General features: G+C 38.2%; 1 long non-coding RNA gene across 1 annotated transcript in view; it reads right to left on the bottom strand.

Moving 5' to 3' along the window:
* Positions 1 to 11,359, bottom strand: part of LOC112132093 (uncharacterized) — a 117,179-nt gene extending 105,820 nt beyond the window's left edge. The window contains exon 1 of the long non-coding RNA XR_010136253.1: positions 11,299 to 11,359. This is a non-coding gene — a long non-coding RNA (uncharacterized LOC112132093). The remainder of the gene's footprint in view (positions 1 to 11,298) is intronic.
* Positions 11,360 to 11,571: the final 212 nt, after the last annotated feature.

Here is an 11,571-nt window from a genome sequence, read left to right on the forward strand (position 1 = left end):
TAAAACTTTCTGAAAAACAGGACCAGTTCTGAAATTCATTGGGAAATGAGTAATTTGAGACTGAGTGTGGCATACTAAAATAAAGTCTCTATGGCAAAGGACGAAAGAGCATTATTGTTATCCATTTATGTTTCCATGCTGTAATTTCAGACAAAATTTAGTTAGGCAAAATTGGTCTTGTTTGAGCTGTACCATTGGATCCTGTTTCCCTAAGGTCTTGAGAGACAGGCATTTCTTTTATAATCCATGACTCTAATCTCCTGGGATCCCTAAAGTGCTTATTACCCACAGCCCTACAACATCCCTTCATTGTATTTCTTTACTCCATTCAGGCCTTCCAGGGCCTCCTGTATTTAATCTTTTTATGCTTACAAAGCCCTTACTTGGACTAGGAGCACAGCATCATCTACTTGAAGGTTGGATCTATGTTTTCCCACCACTAGAGAGTAGCCCCTGAGCAAATGATTGCTTACTACTTAGCTAAATCAGTAAATAATAATCAAATATATGCAGGCAGGCATGCTTAAAACCACACCTGCACTTATCTTCTCCACTGAGATAAAAAGCCAATCAAAAAACTGAAAGGAGAGAGCTGTATTCAGAGAATCATCAGTTTATGTCTCATATGATACTACTTCAGCTTCCCCAAAAGTGAATGAATTAATCCTAGCCAGAAACTTCCCTATAATCCTACGCATGTAAGAACGGAATAATATTTAAAAGGAAACTTTAGAAAATAAGAAAGTATTCTTTGAAATTAAAACTTGGAAAGCAGAAATTAAAAATTAAAAAACTAGGCTACAAGAAAAAATTTTAGAAAAGGAATGGAAATAAGAAATACTCCCCAAATTAGACCAACAAGTCAAATAAATGGAAATTAGAAAAGAAAAGTTAAAAAAGAATATTATCAATTCAACATGTTAAGCAAAACACTTAAGAAGCCAAGAATGAAGGAAAGGGAAATAATCAAAGAAAATATATAAGAAAACACTGTAGGATAAGGTTGTACTGACTGGAAGACATACAATGCCTGGCATCCTAAAGCAAATAATCAACTTCAGAACTCCAGAAATAAGGGATGATCTTAAAAACATTTATATCAAGAACATATTTAGGCATCAAGTCTAACACAGGACATTTTAACAGTAATGCTGAAAGTTAGAAGATAATGAGATGATGATGACTTCTGACCTAGAATTCTAGAGGCTAAACTCCCTTTGTCATCTGTAAGGACAAAGGCAGGCTAAAAGAAAAGCTTGGGAAATTTCCAGGAGGCTATCTGTGCAGCAAGCTTAGAGAGCTGCCCATATAGACAAATGAAGGATATTTTCAAATTAAAAAGTAGAACTGATAAAGTGTGAAGTGTGCTTAATTTTAATAAGAGTCTTAGAGTTCTGGCAGAGTTTGGTAATGAATTAGTGATAGACACATAGAACTGTGAATAGATAAAAAGAAAGTAAAGCAATAATTAACTCTAGTATATGGTCAATTTTGGAATAGGTGTTGTGTGGTGCTGAAAAAAATGTATATTCTGTTGATTTGGGGTGGAGAGTTCTGTAGATGTCTCTTAGGTCCGCTTGGTGCAGAGCTGAGTTCAATTCCTGGGTATCCTTGTTGACTTTCTGTCTCGTTGATCTGTCTAATGTTGACAGTGGGGTGTTAAAGTCTCCCATTATTAATGTGTGGGAGTCTAAGTCTCTTTGTAGGTCACTCAGGACTTGCTTTATGAATCTGGGTGCTCCTGTATTGGGTGCATATATATTTAGGATAGTTAGCTCTTCTTGTTGAATTAATCCCTTTACCATTATGTAATGGCCTTCTTTGTCTCTTTTGATCTTTGTTGGTTTAAAGTCTGTTTTATCAGAGATTAGGATTGCAACCCCTGCCTTTTTTTGTTTTCCATTTGCTTGGTAGATCTTCCTCCATCCTTTTATTTTGAGCCTATGTGTGTCTCTGCACGTGAGATGGGTTTCCTGAATACAGCACACTGCTGGGTCTTGAGTCTTTATCCAATTTGCCAGTCTGTGTCTTTTAATTGGAGCATTTAGTCCCTTTACATTTAAAGTTAATATTGTTATGTGTGAATTTGATCCTGTCATTATGATGTTAGCTGGTTATTTTGCTCGTTAGTTGATGCAGTCTCTTCCTAGTCTCGATGGTCTTTACATTTTGGTATGATTTTGCAGTGGCTGGTACCGGTTGTGCCTTTCCATGTTTAGCGCTTCCTTCAGGAGCTCTTTTAGGGCAGGCCTGGTGGTGACAAAATCTCTCAGCATTTGCTTGTCTGTAAAGTATTTTATTTCTCCTTCACTTATGAAGCTTAGTTTGGCAGGATATGAAATTCTGGGTTGAAAATTCTTTTCTTTAAGAATGTTGAATATTGGCCCCCACTCTCTTCTGGCTTGTAGGGTTTCTGCCGAGAGATCCGCTGTTAGTCTGATGTGCTTCCCTTTGATGGTAACCCGACCTTTCTCTCTGGCTGCCCTTAACATTTTTTCCTTCATTTCAACTTTGGTGAATCTGACAATTATGTGTCTTGGAGTTGCTCTTCTCGAGGAGTATCTTTGTGGCATTCTCAAGTAAAGCTCTCCTCAATAAATGTAAAAGAACAGAAATTATAACAAACTATCTCTCAGATCACAGTGCAATCAAGCTAGAACTCAGGATTAAGAATCTCACTCAAAACCACTCATCTACATGGAAACTGAACAACCTGCTCCTGAATGACTACTGGGTACATAACGAAATGAAGACAGAAATAAAGATGTTCTGTGAAACCAATGAGAATCAAGACACAACATACCAGAATCTCTGGGATGCATTCAAAGCAGTGTGTAGAGGGAAATTTATAGCACTAAATGCCCACAAGAGAAAGCAGGAAAGATTCAAAATTGACACCCTAACATCACAATTAAAAGAACTAGAAAAGCAAGAGCAAACACATTCAAAAGCTAGCAGAAGGCAAGAAATAACTAAAATCAGAGCAGAACTGAAGGAAATAGAGACACAAAAAACCCTTCAAAAAATAAATGAATCCAGGAGCTGGTTTTTTGAAAGGATCAACAAAATTGATAGACTGCTAGCAAGATTAATAAAGAAAAAAAGAGAGAAGAATCAAATAGATGCAATAAAAAATGATAAAGGGGATATCACCACCGATCCCACAGAAATACAAACTACCATCAGAGAATAATACAAACACCTCTACGCAAATAAACTAGAAAATCTAGAAGAAATGGATAAATTCCTCAACACATACACCCTCCCAAGACTAAACCAGGAAGAAGTTGAATCTCTGAATAGACCAATAACAGGAGCTGAAATTGTGGCAATAATCAATAGCTTACCAACCAAAAAAAGTCCAGGACCAGATGGGTTCACAGCCGAATTCTACCAGAGGTACAAGGAGGAGCTGGTACCATTCCTTCTGAAACTATTCCAATCAATAGAAAAAGAGGGAATCCTCTCTAACTCATTTTATGAGGCCAGCATCATCCTGATACCAAAGCCTGGCAGAGACACAACAAAAAAAGAGAATTTTAGACCAATATCCTTGATGAACATTGATGCAAAAATCCTCAATAAAATACTGGCAAACAGAATCCAGCAGCACATCAAAAAGCTTATCCACCATGATCAAGTGGGCTTCATCCCTGGGATGCAAGGCTGGTTCAATATATGCAAATCAATAAATGTAATCCAGCATATAAACAGAACCAAAGACAAAAACCACATGATTATCTCAATAGATGCAGAAAAGGCCTTTGACAAAATTCAACAACCCTTCATGCTAAAAACTCTCAATAAATTAGGTATTGATGGGATGTATCTCAAAATAATAAGAGCTATTTATGACAAACCCACAGCCAATATCATAATGAATGGGCAAAAACTGGAAGCATTCCCTGTGAAAACTGGCACAAGACAGGGATGCCCTCTCTCACCACTTCTATTCAACATACTGTTGGAAGTTCTGGCCAGGGCAATTAGGCAGGAGAAGGAAATCAAGGGTATTCAAGTAGGAAAAGAGGAAGTCAAATTGTCCCTGTTTGCAGATGACATGATAGTATATCTAGAAAACCCCATTGTCTCAGCCCAAAATCTCCTTAAGCTGATAAGCAACTTCAGCAAAGTCTCAGGATATAAAATCAATGTACAAAAATCACAAGCATTCTTATACATCAATAACAGACAAACAGAGAGCCAAATCATGAGTGAACTCCCATTCACAATTGCTTCAAAGAGAATAAAATACCTAGGAATCCAACTTACAAGGGATGTGAAGGACCTCTTCAAGGAGAACTACAAACCACTGCTCAAGGAAATAAAAGAGGATACAAACAAATGGAAGAACATTCCATGCTCATGGGTAGGAAGAATCAATATCATGAAAATGGCCATCCTTCCCAAGGTAATTTACAGATTCAATGCCATCCCCATCAAGTTACCAATGACTTTCTTCACAGAATTGGAAAAAACTACTTTAAAGTTCACATGGAACCAAAAAAGAGCCCGTATCGCCAAGTCAATTCTAAGCCAAAAGAACAAAGCTGGAGGCATCACACTACCTGACTTCAAACTATACTACAAAGCTACAGTAACCAAAACAGCATGGTACTGGTACCAAAACAGAGATATAGATCAGTGGAACAGAACAGAGCCATCAGAAATAATGCCACATATCTACAACTATCTGATCTTTGACAAACCTGACAAAAACAAGCAATGGGGAAAGGATTCCCTATTTAATAAATGGTGCTGGGAAAACTGGCTAGCCATATGTAGAAAGCTGAAACTGGATCCCTTCCTTACACCTTATACAAAAATCAATTCAAGATGGATTAAAGACTTAAATGTTAGACCTAAAACCATAAAAACACTAGAAGAAAACCTAGGCATTACCATTCAGGACATAGGCATGGGCAAGGACTTCATGTCTAAAACACCAAAAGCAATGGCAACAAAAGCCAAAATTGACAAATGGGATCTAATTAAACTAAAGAGCTTCTGCACAGCAAAGGAAACTACCATCAGAGTGAACAGGCAACCTACAAAATGGGAGAAAATTTTTGCAACCTACTCATCTGACAAAGGGCTAATATCCAGAATCTACAATGAACTCAAACAAATTTACAAGAAAAAAATAAACAACCCCATCAAAAAGTGGGCAAAGGACATGAACAGACACTTCTCAAAAGAAGACATTTATGCAGCCAAAAAACACATGAAAAAATGCTCACCATCACTGGCCATCAGAGAAATGCAAATCAAAACCACAATGAGATACCATCTCACACCAGTTAGAATGGCAATCATTAAAAAGTCAGGAAACAACAGGTGCTGGAGAGGATGTGGAGAAATAGGAACACTTTTACACTGTTGGTGGGACTGTAAACTAGTTCAACCCTTGTGGAAGTCAGCGTGGCGATTCCTCAGGGATCTAGAACTAGAAATTCCATTTGACCCAGCCATCCCATTACTGGGTATACACCCAAAGGACTATAAATCATGCTGCTATAAAGACACATGCACACGTATGTTTATTGCAGCATTATTCACAATAGCAAAGACTTGGAACCAACCCAAATGGCCAACAATGATAGACTGGATTAAGAAAATGTGGCACATATACACCATGGAATACTATGCAGCCATAAAAAATGATGAGTTCATGTCCTTTGTAGGGACATGGATGAAATTGGAAATCATCATTCTCAGTAAACTATCACAAGAACAAAAAACCAAACACCGCATATTCTCACTCATAGGTGGGAATTGAACAATGAGAACACATGGTCACAGGAAGGGGAACATCACACTTCGGGGACTGTTGTGGGGTGGGGGGAGGGGAGAGGGATAGCATTGGGAGATATACCTAATGCTAGATGACGAGTTGGTGGGTGCAGCGCACCAGCATGGCACATGTATACATATGTAAGTTACCTGCACGTTGCGCACATGTACCATAGAGCCTAAAGTATAATAATAATAATAATAATAATAATAAAAAGAAAAAAAAATAGTTAACTCTAGGAAAAACAAAAGTCTAACAAGACAATGAAAGATGATCATATTTTTCTTTTTGGTTTAGGTAGGAAGACTCTGTAAATAGTCATGATTCCTTAAAATATGATTGAATTCTTTCGGTAGGATATGGGAAGGGAAGTGGTGTGTGTGTGTCTGTGTCTGTCTGTGTTTGTGTGTGCTTATACAGTTAATAAGTACATTGCATTCTATTTACTGTAAAGTTAACAGAAGTAAATTCTCATTGCCCAGAATGGGAAACCTAGTGATGGTATCTAAAATATAAAAAATTACCTCCTAAGTAGGAAAGAATATTATTCCAAATGATGGAGACAAATGATAAAGGTACAAATCTTTCCAACTGGGAACCTGCATTACTTACTCATTGAGGATTATTAATATAGACATGTTTAAGACCTTCTCCAGACTTACTGATACTCTTTACTTGATGATCTTGGTATATTTTTGGTATACTATTAAAATATGAACGGTAAAGTAAGTCTCAGGATTACAATAAAATATTTTTCTGTAAGGATTCTGTTTAGATATTTTATCCCAAAAATTTAGGTTAATTTTATTTTATTTTGCATGCCACAGGAAAAAAACACACTTCCTTCTCAGTTGCATTATTTTGTAATGAACTCTCCTCAGATATTTCACCTTTGAAAATTGTCAGCAGTAAGGTAATCACAGTCATTTTAAGTCTTTGTCATTACAGATGGGTTTTTTGTTTTGTTTTGTTTTGTTTTGTTTTTACTCTGATGCTTCCCTGAAAACACTTGCAAATCACCTGCAAGCCAGAGTCTTCATCTTCAAAAAAAAGAACTTTCTCAGAGCTCCAATGTAAATAACTATACCAGGTACTCACAGGCACAGGCATTTGATGGGATCATCTGGAAAAATTTGAAACTATAGACTGGACTGGGTCAATATTTCCAGAACACTAGTCGAGAAGCAGATGAGTTTTGAGACTGCTAACCCAAGATGAGCAGATCAGTAAGTAATTACATAGGACTGAATGAACAGATGAAGAATGATTGTGAGCTTGCTTGGAATATTGCTGATGCTTTATTGTTGCACTTTGTAAATACAAGGAATCTTTTATCTGTTTTCGTAGGTCATCTATAACATAACAACTTAATGGACTTTGATTTTGCTAACAAAAATGAAACATTTATCGTTTTCCCCCTGCCTGACCTTCCAGAACCCAGAAATTCTTATTTTCATGGCAATATAGTTATTTACATACATTTAGTAGGAGTCTGTTCTGGTTAACAGGATATAACTTAAAACATTGGTTCAAGGCCTTGCCTGAGACATTATATTTTAAAATGATAATCACTTACTCAGGTATGACCAGACATTTTTAAGGAACTAATGTTGACTTGATAAAGTCAGTACATTCAAAGCCCTCTTGGAAAAGCCATACATGACTTATAAATTCCCAAATGTATAGGTAAAAAATAGAGATCATTTCCTGGCAGTTTGAAGAAATTTAACATATTTTATGTCCTTGAGAAGAGAAGAATTCACCCAAAAACTAGAAGTACTGCTGATGAAGTGTAATGGCTTGGTTTTCAAGAAGGTTTAAAAATCTAATCTAAGATTCCTTATGGAAATTTCCTACAAAAAAGAAAAAAACAAACAAACAAAAAAAAAACACTTTAAAAGTCCTTTATGGCAAATTGTCCTTTTTCCTGTATCTGTGAAATACTGAGGCCAAATCTAATGAGACCCGCCATGGGTTATTAGTTCGTGGTCAAGAATGATCTTTCTTTGAGATTGCCTTTGATAGAAAGGAGATATGGGGGTGACTGTAGGGATAAATGTTGTCTTTTAATAGAAGACTAACAAATTCGCATTCATTTCCTAGGGATGCTGTAACAAGTACTACAAAGTGAGTGGCTTAAATTTATTCCCTGGCAGCTCTGAGGGCTAGGAATCTGGAATTGTGTCAGCAGGTCCGTGCTCCCCCTGAGACTTAGGAAGAATGCTTCAGCGCCTCTTCTAGCTTCACATGGTATTCAGTAACCCTTGGCTAGTTTGACTTGTGAGACGCATCACTCTCATCTCTGCCCATCATCACATGGCCTTCTGCCCTGTGTGTGTGTGTGTGTGTGTGTGTGTGTGCGTGTGTGTGTGTGTGTAACCTGTTTGACCTTCTGTGCATTTGTGTCCAAATATCCTCTTATTTTAAGGACACTAATCATTGAATTATGGCCCATTCTAATTCATATGGTCCCATTTAACTTGATTACATCCTACAAAGACCCAATTGTAAACTAAATTATGTCCCCCCACCAAATTCATACTTTGAAGCTCTAAATCCCAGTGGAGCTACATTTGGAGGAAGAAAGTGATTAAGGGTAAAAGGGGTCATAACGTTGGCCCTTGGTCTAATGGGATTAGTGACCATCTAAGAAAAGATACCAGAGAGTCTATGCTCTCTCTTCACAAGCATACACCAAGGAAAGGCCATGTGAGGACACAGCATGAAGGTGAACATCTGTAAGCCAGGAGAAAAGCCCTCACGAGGATTAAAAAAACACTGATGATTTCGGGTTTCCTAACTTGGACTTGGATCCAAATTTTCCTTCTTTTCAAACATCGATGAATATCAGCTCAGAATTATGTTCTTATTAGGGTTCCTTCAGGGAAAAGGGAATCTGCTAACTAGTCAGTTCCAATAACTGATGCAAGATCATCTTCTGACCATAGCAAACCTATCAAGCTTGCTGTTTTCTCTGACTCAGTGGGGCATAGACCTCCTAATTACTGAATAATATTGCTCCGTTTTTTTTTTAAGTCGGTGAGATAAGTTTGCAGAATCAAAACAACACTGTTGCAAAGTAGGTATCTTCATGATACTATCAGCTTGGGGATATAGATGATCTTTGGGCTGCCCTCTTCCCTTTTATCATCTCCTTATCCATACTGCTTTTTGAACTTTCTGAACTCCTTAGCAGGTAGGCACAGTAACTTTAATGTGGCTTGGACTTCCCTTCCTCAAGAACTGTAAGAAGTACATTTCTGTTGTTTAAACACACCAGAATATTGTATTTTAGTGCAGACTAATACAGACACTACTTCTAAATAGGATGATGTTTACAGTCACCAGAGGTTAGGATTTGAACATGTTTCTTGGGGCACACAATTCAACCCACAACATCCTTCAGGGATATCAGATTCTGATCATATTCATTATCTTTAAGCTACTTTGAATATGTTTAAAAACGTAAATAATTGATGGATAAGCAATCTGTCTTGATTTCTCCCACTGTGAAAACAAAAGACAGTGTTATTTCCTACCTGTCACCTTGTACACACTATCAAGCTTTACCAAGTTTTCAGGACTTTCAGTTTCCTACAATATCTGTTTCCAACTGTCCAGACCAACATTTTAAATTTTTCTCTCTCCATCCTGACTCAGCATTACTGAGAACCATAGCCTGACCACACAGATCTCTATCAAGGCTCTAGGATACCCCGAAGCTGGCCTCTTCCCCAGGATCTGAAGAAGTCCCAAGAGTTGAAGCCTGACAACTTACTGAACCTTGAAAAAATGAAAACCACTTAAGACTGTGCTGGATTCACCCACAGACAATCCACTGTGTGAGCTCCCAAGGTGACTGTCTGGTGAAACACTTGCTTTTTTTAAAAAAAGGAAACCATACTGTGGACAACATCACCCAGAGCATTGGCTCTTCACGTCATGAAACTCAACAAGCAATGTGTATAATCCAAAGATTTCCATCCACAGACCTCCTGGGATCCAGTAGACTGGATACCCTTGGGGTTCAACTCCTGGCTGTTTATGTTACTACAACATTTTATGCTATATTTATATTTTTCACTTTAGGCATTCCACTTTTAAAATGCCTCATCTTAGGGACCTAAAACAGCTCACCATTGCTAGCATGCTCAACAGACGTTTCCACTGGTTTTCCAGGGACAACGCTCAGGAAACTCTGGCCCTGAAGTCTATTGCACTCAGCCATCTACAACTTCTAATTTCCTTTATCCCCGAGTTGCTCAGGGACAGTTTATCTGAGCCTGTATTTAAAATGAGGAGAGACTGACAAAGCTGCTCAAACTACATTTGACATAACTTGAGGGTGGATATACTGTGATGGCTGGCCTCAGTTCTATATGAACTTCCCTCATTATAACTTCTTTTGCTCTATCTCAGGGACAAACCTCTGCCTATGTACTTAAATGAAAATGAACATTCCCTACCTTCCTGTTATTGGAACACTTGACACAGTTCCTTAAGTATCAAGACCCCTCAGCATTTTTTAGTTTTTCTCTTCCCACAGTCATCGATCTCATGTCTTTGCATGTAAAAGCTTTGCTTGACCACCTATTCCAAGAGATGTTCTGGCATGGACCCTGAGCATTTCTCTGTTGCACCAACTGCTCTTAATAAAGTATTTTCTTTATTAAGAAAATCCGGAGATGTGTCTGTGCTTCCTTGACAGTAAATACAACTAATAGTTATCTTCCTAAGCTGCTAAGGGTGTACTGGGATAGAGTGGGCAGTTTCTGGGGAAAGGAGTAACAGAATGTGAACATGTTAAATAATGTTCCCAAGGCTACAATGCTAATAAGTAATTGATTTAGGATTTATAATTTTTAATTAATATATCTAACTCAATAGCCCATCTTTTCTCAATATATTACGAGGAAGGAAGGCAGGAAGGCAGGAAGGCAGGAAGGCAGGCAGGCAGGCAGGCAGGCAGGCAGCTTGTCTTTCCCTGGGACATATTACCTATAGTGTTTCTGTAATTGGTATGAGCCCCATCATTAAGCTTTTGAGCAGCCTGTCTCACTGAGTTTCCAAATGAAGTTGTGAGTCTCCCTCACAAATAATGAATTAACCATAATCACTGTATCAGTCTGAGCAGCCAGGAAACAGAAACCACAGCAGCAGTATTTTAACAGAGGGATTTTGATGTAAAAGATGGTAACTAGATGTTGAAGAATCAGAAAGCAAAATAAAATAAAACTCAGGGGTCCTCTAAAAGTAGCAACTGCAAGAAGCAGCTGCCACACCTAAGGCTGGTAGAACAAAAAGAGGGAGCTGAATTATTAAAATGTGAATCTTAAAGGAAAAGTCCCCTGGGACAGTAACCCTGTGCTGGGCAGGTGCTGACCTCTCCGAGTAGGGCCATGAGGAAAGCGTGCACTTATTGACAAACCCACCCACTCAGTCTAACTGCTGCTACAGGAAGGCCCTACTCGATGCAGTGACCAAGATTTTTGGGTATCACTCACAAGTATGGAAGAGAGTCTGTCCTCTTTGCTCCAGCCTCCCAATATCCCTCTCTGCCTGTGTGGGCAGGGCCTGATTGGAGCCACCTGGGAAACATAATGTAAAGTGCAGAGTCCTAGCTCCGACCTCACAAAGCAGAGCAGATGGGTGGTTTGGAAGCTAGGAAATGATAGGTTAATAACTGGCACCTTCACATTCCGCAATGGGTGAGCCTTCAATGAACTATACAAACTATTACCAGAATGTAGTGGCTTACAATTATTTACTATATTTTA

The sequence above is a fragment of the Pongo abelii genome, chromosome 12 (genome assembly GCF_028885655.2).
Source record: "Pongo abelii isolate AG06213 chromosome 12, NHGRI_mPonAbe1-v2.0_pri, whole genome shotgun sequence".
Classification (NCBI taxonomy): domain Eukaryota; kingdom Metazoa; phylum Chordata; class Mammalia; order Primates; family Hominidae; genus Pongo; species Pongo abelii.